Source organism: Amblyomma mixtum, chromosome 6 (genome assembly GCF_055824585.1).
Source record: "Amblyomma mixtum isolate Tamu chromosome 6, ASM5582458v1, whole genome shotgun sequence".
In the NCBI taxonomy this organism is placed as follows: domain Eukaryota; kingdom Metazoa; phylum Arthropoda; class Arachnida; order Ixodida; family Ixodidae; genus Amblyomma; species Amblyomma mixtum.
The window spans coordinates 16,038,077-16,052,085 of NC_143017.1; the positions used below are offsets into that span (position 1 = coordinate 16,038,077).

Consider the following 14,009-nt stretch of genomic DNA (forward strand, 5'->3'; position numbering starts at 1 on the left):
ACGGTTACGAAATGTCAGGTTTTTCAATTAGGGCTTCGGCTGGAGACAGTATGCCCCTTGCCTATAAAAACGCCATGGTGAATGCATCAAGCTGGTCTAGGATAAGATGTGCTTTTTGCGCGGCACTGTGCACATTAATTAAGCAGCACTAGAAACGAGTCTTGGGCCCATTTGTGAAAGAACAGGGAGAAGAGTTCCAAAAACTAAATCCGTGCCGGAAGAAAACCAATACTAAATCGCAATACATCGCGGACTTCGTTTATTTATCACGACGTCTGAATGCCTGGACCTCTGGAAGTATCCATTCTTTACGCCCATACATTTTGTGAACCCCATCAGAGGACGCCACCAAGTAGGACGAAAGAAGGAGCGGGAAATAAACTGCGTAGGCCTTTCCTCGGCCCGCACAGGCCAACGTTTACGCCGCATTATTGGGACCACTCCAAAGTGGCCTCCGAGACTCCAGGCGGGGGCCTGAGCGTACGCAGCCAACCGACAATGCTGCCCGACATCTTTGTTCTCTGCACATGAAGAAGCGGAGGGTCGTTTTTTTCAGAAGCAACAGAGCTAAGGCTCACCCGTACAATGCCTCGAATAATAAAAAAAAAGCCTAGGCAGTAAGTTTTATAAAAAGAAAAATTAAGGATATAAGGAAAAAATGCGGCCAGCCCACAGGAAGTGGCAGCACCGCTTTCAGCGAGGGAGGGGGAGGGGGGGGACTGAAGGAGCGAAGCGAAATATCCAGCTCGACACTGAGGCCGTTGAGTGACAGCCCGTGTCAGTCACGGGGAGCTGGCGATGCCTTCCTGCCCGGTGCGCTCGTTGCGCGTTCCGCTGTTTTGTGCTCCTCTGTCGTCTGCACAGACGAGTGCGGGATCATGACAGGCAGCGATTCGCCGCGCTCCTTCTGCCTCCGTACGTCGGGAAACGTTCGCCCGCGGCTTCGAAGGACCCCGTACCTCGTCCTCTCCCCCACCTGCGATGAAAGCTCAAGTGGCCGCATCAAAAGTCAGCACACGGCGGCCCTGTTCGGGGTGTTGAACACCCGAGGGCCTAGCAGAGTCCTCACTGACGGGCACTGATACGTTCCTTCTTGATTAACGCTGCTGAATCAAAATTCTTCAGCACTAGAAAAAAGACGGCGTGGAGCGGACGTGACAAATTACGCAAGATGTCACGTGGATTCCAGATTGGCGCGATTCGTTGAAGGCTGAAAGAAAGGACACACACCACAACGGTGCTTTGGGGTGTGTGTCCTTTCTTTCAGCCTTCGTTTCGTTCTCGTGCGCTCGGAAATTTCGAGATGTGTAACCAACTAGCCCGTCAGTTCGTCCGCAGCAAATTCGTTGAATGGGAATCGAGAACAGCACTGCACGTGTCCGGAGGCACTCAGGGCAGCGTCGAGCGTGGAAGCTGCCCTGGACCACCACAGACGGCATGGCAAGAGGAACACCTCGGATAGAGTGGCGCCCACACACTGGCGACGCGGGTGCAAAATGTGCTGCGGTCGCGCGACGTCATGGTTTAAAGAGTTGGATGAAATTTCCTCTCATCCAAACGACCGACCAAATCAACCAAGGACGCAAGTGACGTTTCGAAGCCAATGCGGCTTCTTCGCTCTCAAGATTGGATAGATTTAGAACAGCGTAGTTCACGCTTTGCTACTCTGATGCCCTTTCGCGGGGACCCATCTGCGCTGGCGAAGTGACAGGTGTGCGACCCTCGGGATAATACGCGCACGCGCGGAGAGCTCACGGATTGCGCTATGTTAAAACAATCTCTCTTTCGAACAACTGGAACCAGTACGGGCCCCGAAAGGTCCATACCATACTCTCGCTCGGTCAGTCACTGCATTTCTACGCTCCCAGATCGCAATTTGTTCCACTCGCTGGACCACGATTACGAAACCGAGAAATGGCTCTCTGGTTCTTAAAATGCGACAATCAGGCACCAGGTTCCCGGAAATTCCGGCAGCGTCGCTTTACTGCACCAGAAACTATTTACGAAGGCTTGAGACTGGTTCTGGCAGGCTTTTGTAAAGGATACTCGAAAACAGACCATATTCAGATTAACAATCTGGTGATAGAGAAGCGCGCAGAATATAACCAACCCCCCTTTAGGCTTCATTGGTTACGAGAAAGCACTTTACTCAGTGGAAACCTCAGTAGTCATGCAGGCATTCGGAATCAGGCTACAGAAGAGTCTCACATGAAAATACTAGAAGATAACTATAATGACTGCCAGCTGTGATAGTCATCCATAAAGTCAGCAATGGAATTCTGATAAGTAAGGGTGTCAGGCAGGGAGACACGATTCGACAATGCTGTCCACCGCCTGTTTACAGGAGGTGTTTCAAGGCCTGGTTTGACAACAGATGGGAATAAGACAAAATGGAGAATACCTAGTTAATATGCGATTCGCTGATGGCACTACCTTCCTAAGTCACTCAGGAGATGAACTTCAAATCATGTTAAATGAGTTAGACAGGCAGAGCAGAATGGCAGGTCTAAAAATTAAGAAACAGAAAGCCGAAGTAATGTTCAACAGTATAGCAAGGGAACAGCATTGCACAATCGGTAGCGAGGTCCTGGAAGTGGTAAGGGTATACGTCTACTTAGGCATCCACGAAATGGCGGCTAAATATCTAAAAGACTTTATCCCAGCCCACAATATTCTAATCATCTGGACCCCAGCCCACTCGGGTCTGGTTGGAAACAAGGCCGCCCACAGGCTCGCCCGCTCTTCTTTACCCCGGGAAGCCGTGAACACCTCATACGAATTCAGCACTAAAGAGGAAACCAATACCTTTAGTAGCATCACAGACATTCAGAAAAAGAACAAAAGGATCTATCCTCCTCCGGATAGATCACTTAGCTCGGCTGAGGCCTATGACTGGAGAACACTCCAAGCTAGAAACTTCGCATCCCCGCTCTGGAGGAGCTGGACAGGAGGTGACACGAGGGAGGATGCGGAGGTGTGCGAGTTCTGCGGGCATACCGCTACACTCGAACACATACTATGAAGATGCCCCAGTGCCCCAGGATATGGCAGAATTAATAATGCAGAGGAATGGGAGACCATACTCAGAAGTGCCGACCTTAGCATACAACGATACGCTACCCGCCTAGCAGCAGAAGCTGCGCGACTATATTGTTGCTAGTCTTCCAGCTGCGACGCTGCCCCTCCCCGGACGCCTGCGTGCGGACCCGGAGGGGCACGGGTCTTCTTCTGGCGGAAATAAAGTTTCTTCACTCACTCACTCTACTTAGGGCAGGTATGGACTTCTGATCCGGATCATGAGAAGGAAATAACTTGAATAATAAGAATTTGGTGGAGCGTATATGGCAGGTTTTCTCAGATCATGAATGTCAGTTTACCGATATCCCTCAAGAGAAAAGTATGCAACTTACCAGTACTCAGCTATGGGGCAGAAAACGTGGATGCTAAATAAAAGGGTCCAACTTAAGTAACGACAACGCAGCGAGCTATGGAAAGAAAAATGATCGGTGTAACGTTAAGAGATCGGAAGCGGGCGAAGTGGATGAGGGAACAAATGCGTGTTAATGACATCCTAGTTGACATCAAGAGGAGGACATGGGCTTGGGCAGAACGTGTGACGCGAAAATTACTGCTCGTCCTTAAGGGTAACGCAGTGGATTCCAAGAGACGGCAAGCGTAGCAGGGGGCGGCAGAAAGTTAGGTGGGCGGATGAGCTAATGAAGTTTCCGGGGCTAGGGAGGCCGCAGCTGGGAAAAGACAGGGGTAACTGGACAGACGTGGGAGAGGCCTTTGCGCTGCAGTGGGCGCAGTCAGGCTGATGATGATTCTGAGACTGGTCCTTGTCTTCGATATAACAGCTACAACAGCTGACCGCAATTCACTCTCGGCTTGGAAACATTGATGCTGAACAAGTGATAGGAAGGTCGCGGTCTTGACATGGCCGTGCTGTTGGTCCTGTTTGCTCAGTACAGTAAGCTAGACATGGCTAGGTGCGCTAAGAGGCGCGACTTTCCGGTTCTTCGACGCATCCTGATCCTAAGCGCGGATTTGGCGACTCCGAGCCACTCGCATGCCGCGTACGCTCGCAGAAGCCTGCACATCGCTTTAGCCTGACAGCCTGTGTGCTACCGAGCCGTACAGACTCTCGGTCACGTGACCGGCTGAAGGGAGAGGGCAGTGTTCGTTATGACGCGATAATTATCCTCAACTTACATTAGTTTTAATTATCGAGTAGTAGAAAGGATCAGGAGCCAGCGATGTTGGCGAATTTCTCCCCGGCGTTGTCAGCGTTGTCTGGAGGCGGCCGTCGATCGAGGGATGCATGCCGATGACAGCACGCCGCGCGTACCGCGGTGCATTCAATTTGCGTCCTTTCGGCGCTGATTAAGGCGCGTCTCGGACAACACGCAAACAGGCGGGTGACTAATGGCCGTCGGCCGCGCGCTCAACCGAAGCGTGATCGCTTTGTCTCCGCTGGCAACTCGGCGGCGACGCTAATTTTCGTTGGCAACTAAGCCAGCGGTGCGTCGGCCAATCGACACGCTAGAAGAGAAGGCCCCGTTCTGAGCCGTTTGATAAATGAGCGATTCGTTATTCTGGCTGTTTCGTCTCACCCACCCTCCGCGCCATAAATGAGTCGCTTTAGGAAGGAAAACAAGCGTGTACACCACCCTTGCTGTTTCTCAAACACCGTTTCTGCACGACCGCACATCCGCACTAGGCATGTTTCAGTTCCAACGCGCTTGCGGATTTCTTATCATGGTGAGAAGAACGAAAATGAGAGCATCTCGCCAGAGGCGGGAAACAAAGCTTCGATAAGGGCTGGGCACTCTCTCGATAGTGTTCTTTACTCAGTCGCTCTCTGCATCCTCACGCAGAGCTCCGATTTAATCGCCAAGTCCGCGCAAACACCGAGCTGGCCCTGCCTTCTTTTTTTTTTCTTGTGCGACGCCACGCCCGCAGTCGCTGAAAGCAAGCTTCGCACGACAGTCGGCGGCCGATCAGAACTGCGGCGCTGTGAATGGGGAAAAAAGATCGAAGCACGAGAAATGAGGCCGCTTATTATACAGTCACAAAACAGGGTTCAGTTCTGACCTCCGAAATGCGCTCCGAGGATGGACACAGTAGGCCGAGTACGCTTCCTGGGCGCATTTGTTTTTCAGTCCCGGACTGTCCGGGACTACTTGCGGACTCGAGTCCGGTATTTGTTTTTCTCGGGCAGCCCGAAAGCTCCGCCTACCTGCCTGCATCGCCATAGCAACGCGTTCGTTTTTAGCCTATGGCAGTCCGCGGGCTGCTTGGGGCTGCTGAGAAGGCAGCAGACGATAGCTGCGCGCCGTGCTGGCAGCCATATTGAGTTAGACTCCATATGCATTTTGAGTATTTTTCGTGTTCCTGGAGGTCGATATCATGCGTTAAACCTTCACATGAGCTCCGTAGCTGCTCTCTGAGACATCGCAATACTTTTTGTTCTTGCATCTTCGTTTATTTTCTTGAAATCCACCGCACAGGGACGTGCGTTCGAAGCTGCGAGCGCGTATTGTTTGCTCGTGTCGTCAAGAGGTTCTCGTTCGCTTGTTTTGCGACATGCTGTCTGTACGCTTACCTGAAAGCATTGCAGGTGAACCACTCGTATACTGGAGCAGCTATAGAGCTTGTTGTCAACATTTTTGCGAAGGCTTTCGTCTATCTGCCGATCCGCAACGAGTTGGGCTACTTTGTGCGAACTTCGCCGCAAGCAGTAGCGGCGAGCATACCTCCGAAGCTGAGTTCTGTAATGCACCTACGCTAAGCTGACAGTACAGTCTTTAAATCGACTCAGTATCATGATCGAGCGCACGGCGTTGCTTCGGCGTCGTGGTGGCCGTGGCTTGCGTCGTCTGCTAGCAGATGACAGCGTCCTTGTACGGTAACCGAGGGGGAGCCCGGCTCTGGCGCCGAGTTCGAAAGCAGCCTATGGCAAGTAGGTCATGTGACCATGACGTTGTTTCCTGTCAGAGCGGAAGCCGAGACCTGTCAGCAAGTAGTCCGGGACTGGAAAAACAAATGCGGCCCCTGTTGGTCCCAATTTAAACGCAGATGTAACCAGATAAATTATAAAAATATATTCAGGTAGTGGCGAGGGCAGTCTCCCATTCAGAAAGAAAGCGAAAAGGGCTTTCAAAAGAAACTGCTTGTTTGATTCACATGCGGCCAAAAAAAACTGAATAATTGGGCGGCGGCGATAGCAACAAGAGTGGTCGACCGTCGTCGAGCAGAACGTCCGCTCGCTCTAAGACGAGCTCAGTTTAAGGCTGGCAGTGAACTTGCGAGATAAGGTATGAAAACTAGCCACAACAGTCTCGAGAAACGTAGAACAGGTTCCGCCTGGCCGCGACCATTTGAGATAAATCTGGGCGCATCTTGAGTCACACAGTCATGATGCCGTGTGCCGACGGCACAGAGCACGAACAGATAAACATTAGAAAGCTTTCCGGAAATATTTACTATCAGGACGGCACGAAGTAACGCATAGCTTGGAATGAAGGAAAAATGAAAAGAGTTCTGACATCAACCGATAGAAAGTCATCGGAACATAAAAAGAAGACGACATCGCAACAGAAACAAAATTCGAGAAAGAAAACATCTTGGAAAACAGCGAAGAAAAAAAGAGCAAAAACAGAAGCTGCTGCGAACCAAAAGAACACCACCAAAGAAACACAAGTGAAAAAGAAAGACCTTACTAAAGCAGAAAGTTTTCAGCACGAGCGAAAAGAGAGAGAAAGAAACAAAAGCGCCGATGGAAGGTAGCCTCGCTTTAATTATTAGTGTTCACATTTGAGCCGCACGTTCCCTCTGTATGTTGTACTTTACCCTCGCCTTTATCCTATTCCTCCAGCGTTTCCGTACTTTCTAAATATTTTATCAAAATGTTTATTATTTTCCCGTTACAACGAAAAAGTTGAACTTCTCATCTCTTCTTTCCAACCACTGATAGAGACGTATATTTCCTTTCGGCTTACCTTTATTCTGACTCGGCTCGGTCTGGCTTCTCATTATTATTAGGCAACTGAAGCCATCCTTGTACTTAGCATGTTGCTAAACTTGTTGGATAAGATTCGCGAAAGACACCACGTGCAGTATCTGTGCAAGTATGCACAAGCTGCACTTCACGAAAAGCGTCCGAGTATTTGGATGCTGACAAGAAATTATTCACGTTTGAGCCAGGAGTGCAAATAAACGCACCGTGATCTCCCTTCTTCGCTGGCACTGTGCAATTCATTATTTATGTCTCTTCAAATTTTTGCTCCACCGAGTACAATGTTAGAAGACGAGAAGGTGACCCAAAACTAAACAAGATGAACAATCGGGACGGCGACAACAGGACTTCTCTTTCTCATGGGGAACCAAGACGAAGAAGTACTTGTAATTGGGCGTGTTGGTTCATAAGTTTTCAGGAAGACACAGGTGCGCAATAAAAGACACGGACATAGAAGTAGACAGGGACGAGCGCTTACTATCAACAGACTTTATTCGACGTAGACCGTTAATATACCTTCCCTTTACCCAAGCGCCACTGTGCGAATCACAAGCACGTGGGTACCAGAGAACACCAAAAGAAATCCAAAGGCAGGCGATTACAGAAATCTATCTAAGAAAACCATTTCAGATCGGCGAAGTATCACAGATGAGTCACTGATGCAGTTATCTCCTTTTTTTTCTAATGTAATAGGCTTCCACCAGTTCCCGTTCAATCTGATCGCAGCTTCTCAACAATACTTTACAGTCCGATAAGCGGGGATAACAGGCGACCTTATTCTTCTTAGTGCATCTTAGTGTTCTCTGGTACCCACGTGCTTGTGATTCGCACAGTGGCGCTTGGGTAAAGCGAAGGTATATTAACGGTCTGCGTCGAATAAAGCCTGTTGATAGTAAGCGCTAGTCCCTGTCTACTTCTATGTCCGTGTCTTTTATTGCGCACCTGTGTCCTCCTGAAAACCAAGACGAAGGCTGGTCCTCCGGTAGAGGCTAGCAGGCCGAGGCTCTGCTCTCCGACTCTCGATGGTTCTGTTTTGGGCTTTCACCAGAATGGCGTCGTGCGGAAGCCATCCGCGGGGACTATCCAGTGGTATCTTCGTATTCCCTGTAACGTGATGAATCCATTCAAGTCGTCGGTCGTGAAGTCTCTTTCTCGGTCACTGACGGGGCCATACACTGAACACTAGGCGCAATACGCGCACCGGGCGAATATAGGCCTCGTGGCCCCAGACGGCGTCGCCATACACAAGACGCATTGCGTGTCGCTGCAGCAGCAACGCAGCCGTCACCGGACGCGCCCGAGACGCGTCCATGAATATTCACGCGACGACGGGGAGGGCTCCGCCCAGATAAGGAGCGAGCCTATGCAAATGCCCGCCATTATTTACCCCCTTGCGCCTCTCTGATTTCAGCGCCCTTTTCGGCTTGGTCCCGCAGAGGTCAGCGCAAGCAGTGCCCGTGCACGGAACGCTCCTCTCCCATTGGCAGCCGACGCCCCTGTGTCTGGAGGCTTCATTAGCCCGGAAGGGTGCCCAGCTACCAAAACGTTGTAATGCAAGCGTCGCATGCACCATACGTGCGTACTAATCCGAGAAAAACGCCAGGTTGTGTAGCTCTCCAAAGTTCGCACTAAGCATGTCTACTTGCATGAAAGCGACGTGCGATAGGTACTAAACAGGGCATTTCGCATGCTGTATAGTTCGGCGTACCAAAGCAATACATACTGCTTCACCGCCCTGAATTCGACCACCTGAGCAGGGTTCATGACACGCACTGACATCGCAGAGGCCGCCCGGCATTTCTTCTCCATTGAAATTTGTGGCCGCTGAGGTTCGTGCTCAGTAGCCGAGCTCCAAACCACCGCGGTGGGCGCGATCTCTTGCTAGGCTCCTGAAGCAGTTCCTTGGCTTTGTGCTGGCATTAAGATAGCGTCCCAAAATTTTGCTTAATTAGAATGGTTTTGAGGATGTACCCGCGTCATTCGCACGCGCTGCCAGTCTTCAGGAGGCTAAATAACTGCTCAGTGACCAGGCGGCGTTCCCCGTCCAGGACGCAACCTCCCATAGGTCTGGACGGGAGTCTGCACCAGTCACTGGCACAGCCAGCGAAACTTGCTGCCTCACGCGAGTCACGTACACGCTCGTGTGCCTCGTTTTTTCCGCACGCACGCAGCGACTCCACTTAACGCAACAAATCCTTAAAATGTAAGCGAGACAGGCAAAAACAAATAGAAGGGAACGCAAGGGTGTCCTTCGTTCGTGTGTTTTTTATGCTTCCTAATTATCTCCCTGCCTTCGCTAATGGACTTGGAGAGAGGTCTTCATTTTTCATTTTCAGCGACGCGGCTCCGACTCTTCTCCGGTGGTTAGCAGGTCTGGCGCAAATATTCACACTACCTAAAAAGGAGCCCCCAAACGCCATCCACGTGACGCCCCGAGACGTCTCTCCCTTTCTTTTTCTTCTTACCGCCCCCATCCAATTAATCCTGGCCCACCCCGTCCCCTGTTTTACGCCGCTGCTTTTTTAACTGCGCGCAAAAGAAAATTGAGTCGGTCACCGTAGCGCGCAATTAATTAGTTTAATTTGTGCGCTCTTATTGTGTCGTTCGGAGCGCGCCGACCAACACGCAACTGCCTTGCGTGGCCGACAATGTGGATGCGCGTAACACAACGCCGCGCACTCCTCCGCTGCTTTTCTTTTTTTCTGTCGCGTGTGAAATATAGCTCAGTCTCCTCCGCACTTCCAGAACGAAACACGAGAGACCCCGCCGGCTCAGGAAGGCCACATTTCGAGCTTCGGCCCACCCACACCTCGTGCGATCGCTGGATGGTTTTCTTTGTTTCATCCTCTCTGACTTTCCCCCGAGAGAGAGCCGCCTCGTAGGCTTGTTTGTATAGCCACACCAAAGCTGCCGTGGAGATGGAAATGCATAACTTTATGCGCTCAGCACCAAGTGCACAGCAGTGCAGCAACGCCATCCTATGGCATGAACTCGGCACTTCACTCTTCCTGTTCTACAAACACCTCATGTGGTGCTGCAGATAACTGTGAGCGAAGGCGTGATCGACATACACAAGAGGAGAAAAACACAACAAGCCCTGACCCTCTGCGAGTTCTCGCTGTCTACAGTTCCTCCCATCGTCGTCTCAACTATCGTGCAATGTATACCGCGGATACGCAGACCCGTCTGACTTTGGAATTTCAAGCCATTTACAACGCCATCGCTCCCCTTCCGCTCCTCCCCATATTAGCATCTCTACACAGACTCCCTCACCTCACAGCTTAAGAGCGTTTGTCGCACATCCCAAATTATATGATCCGCTCTGCAGATAATACATCCTCTGCGCATACAGTGTATTCTCGGTCACACTCACGATTCGCATAACATTCACGTGGACACTGCAACCAACCTTGGCACATAAGACGACCCGCCGCCACCTTGCTCACTTGTATTCGAATCAAAAGTTCCGCGCCAGAGTGCACGCGCTCTGGCTACCGCGTGTTCGTGCCCTCTCGCCCGTTGTCTTACTCGCGAGGAGGAGGCATTAAATGTTTAGCAAACAGCCCGTGTACGTAGGTAATCAAGCACTGCTTTTACTTTTGTTGATTATTTTCTTGATTCTCCTTGACAAGATTCCGAGAACCAAAACGTAAATCAAATCCTGTACCGAATTTGGCGAGGTTTCTTCTGATGTTTTAAGCGGCACGCCTCACTATAAGATACGCTGCTGCGGTGGTTCAGCGGTTATGGTACTCGGCTGCTGACCCGAAAGAGGGGTGTTGGACCTCCACCGCGGTGGCCGCACTTGGATGGGGCGATATGCTAGAGGCCCGTGTGCTGTGCAATGTCGGTGCAAGAACCCCACGTGGTCGAAATTACCCGGAGCCCTCCAGTACGGCGTCCCTGATAGCCCGAGTCGCTTTGGGACGTTAAACCCCCCCATAAACAATAAATCATAATTTCTTTCTGCGCTGTCAGAGGACACGCAGGAAAACAAAACATACTCTCTGTGCAATAAACGAATTCTTAGCTACCTTTAGCGAAAGGAATATATTCAGAAATAAGAGTGGCCGCCAACCAAACACCATGGTTCACAAGCTCCAAACTTTTATTGCCGGCCACATGTAGATCAAAAACAGGGCTCTTTTCCTGGTCTTGAAAGCATTCAGGTTCTCCATGCTGGCGTGTTTTTTTATGCGAAGCATACTACTTTAGCTACCACTTCAGCCCTTCACCGTGGTTATGCGCCTCCAAATCACGTGATACATGACGTCACACCACGTGACACGATGGCGTCACGACAGTGGAGAAACGGGGGTCCACCTCGCGCCGTCGCTGTGGTTGTGCGCCTCCAAATCACGTGATACATGACGTCACACCACGTGACACGATGACGTCACGGCAGTGGAGAAACGGGGGCCCACCTCGCGCCGTCGCTGTGGTTGTGCGCCTCCAAATCACGTGATACATGACGTCACGACAGTGGAGAAACGGGGGCCCACCTCGCGCCGTCGCTGTGGTTGTGCGCCTCCAAATCACGTGATACACGACGTCACACCACGTGACCTAATGACGTCACGACAGTGGAGAAACGGGGGCCCACCTCGCGGCGTCGCTGTGGTTGTGCGCCTCCAAATTACGCGACACGATGATGCTTCGCATTCTCCAGGCTTAACCAAGTTAAGCCTCAGCCGTTTTTTTCTCCGGTTAAGCACAATACTTGAACGACACTTAATTGCCAAAGCGATAGCATAGAGATTCCTCCCCCGCAAGTACTCCCTCTGTGTCAACTAGGTTGTGCCTACGCCCTCATATATCCGGAACTGGTCATTCTATATTTTACTCTTTTCTTGTCTGCGAAAGGGCTTGAATGTAAACGAATTATTTTAATTGCCATCGGCTACTGGGGTCAGGTTTCTCACAACCCAGTTGGCAGGTTGGCACCTGCTACGGTGGGGAGGCTGTGATGACGTCACAAGATCACGTGACCTCCCTCAACCATCGGTAACTGACAGGTTGTGATGACGTCACAAGGTCATGTAACCTCTCTCGACCAGTCGCCGACTTTTCACGAGACCAGGACCTGTAATGGTATCGTATAAACAATCATCAAAGCGAAAAGTTCAAACAAGTTTTCCTCTCGGAATCTTGCTCTCCTTCTCCAATCGATTCATTCAAAATGTGCGGGTCACAGGCGCTCCCACCCCAAAACAAATGTATGCCCCCTCTTGCTGATCGCACACAGTCCTCTCTCTCACCCGACAGCTCTGATCAACAAGAAAACCCCGAACCATCCGACTGCCGGGATGCCACATCATCATCAACCCATAACTACGACAGGAATGCTTTAAAGCAGGCCAGTTGGCAGTCCACAACAAGAGCGCTTGTTGTTGGCTGTCGTTGTTCTACATGCTTCCTTGCCGCGCAGTCTATACCGATGTTTAGCGCACTCCTATGTTAACATAACTGCGTCGTCTGCAGAAAAAGAATTCTTCCATATCCCTGCAACTAATCCTGTCTGGTGCCCGCTGCGGCCAGCTAATTCCTGCAAACTTCCTAATGAAATCTGCCCGCCTGATCCTCTGACGCCACCTACTAAGCTCTCTTGGAACGCTTGCACTCGCCGTTACCTTTCACGGCCATCGGTTATGTTTCCCTCGCATTACATGCTCCGCCCATGCCTGTTTCTGTTTCCTCGAACTCGCGCTTGCTCCCTGACCCATTCAGCCCTCTGCATGCCTTTTAACGTTGCAGCTATCGTTAACCTTTACATGGATCGGTGCGCTGTTCTCCAACTAAGTTCAACCCTTTTCGTCAGCCTCCACCTTTTCATGGGTGACTACCGGTAAAACACAGCTGTTATACACTTTTCTTCTTGAGGACATTGATGAACTGCTGTTCATGACCACTGGGTCCCTGCCAAGTGCACTCCGTCTCGTTATTTATTTATCTCATTATCGTGGTCCGGATGTGCGGTAACTACCCGGACTAAGTAGACGAATTCTCTCACCACTTCCAATACCTCGCTGCCTATAGTAAACTGCTGTTCTCTTCTGAGACTGCTAAATTTTACTTTAGATTTCTAAGTATTTATTCTTACACCCACCGTCCTGCTTTGCCTATGTAAGTCTTCGATCATGCTTTGCAATTCGGCCGCCCGTGATGCCACATTCACTCTTAAAGGCGGTGTCATTATTGGCTTCCTTTCACGCTTTCTTGCCGCTCGTTGTGGTTGTATACACTCAGTGCTGATCTCATTTGCTGTCACCCAGGCTGTACGCTATGTCTAGTAGAGTTTTCGCGGATTTGGGCTGCTCCCACGGGGGTTTTAGACAATAAGGCCTCCAGTCATCATTATCATCATCAGCCTGACTACGCCCACTCATCTGCCCACCTAACTTTCTGCCGCCCCCTACTACGCTTGCCTTCTTCTGTAATCTACTGCGTTACCCCTAAAGACCAGCGATTATCGTGCCCTCGCTCCTTCTCTTGGAAGGGTGGACTGCAAGTTCACCTGCGAGCATTGCCTTTCCGCCGTGAGAGGAGGGGCTGTAGCACCATACCAGCCAGTTCGAGTCGGTCAGAGCCGGTTCTCGGCACTGCGCTGCAGAGCCACTCATTGCATGCACCGTTCTGATTCTCATTACGCGCGCGGGCTACACAGGAGCAGCAGCGCAGGGGTGAAAGGTCGTCAAGCTCCTTTGCCGAGCCGCACTGCGCGAGCGATTCTTATCACCTGTGTCGCAGACTTGTTCCTCACGAAAGGCGTGGCAAGCCAAAGCTGCAGTCGTGCCACGCTCCCTGTGTTGCCCCGTTCGCACGCAGCCCTCAGCGCAAGGATTTTCAGCGCGAATTCTGCGCTGAAAAACATTCCAATTTCCGTGGCGTACGTTTCCCATACACTACATTATTTCATTGCAAACGACGTACACAATGCACATGCTTCGGGTGGAGGGAGAAAAATCCGCGTAAAGCGGCTTGACAATGCTCG

The 14,009-nt window shown here is 51.0% G+C and overlaps 1 protein-coding gene across 1 annotated transcript in view; it reads right to left on the minus strand.

Annotated features, from left to right (window-relative positions):
• Positions 1-14,009, minus strand: part of nab (NGFI-A-binding protein homolog) — a 661,188-nt gene that overhangs the window by 24,786 nt on the left and 622,393 nt on the right. The window lies entirely within an intron of this gene.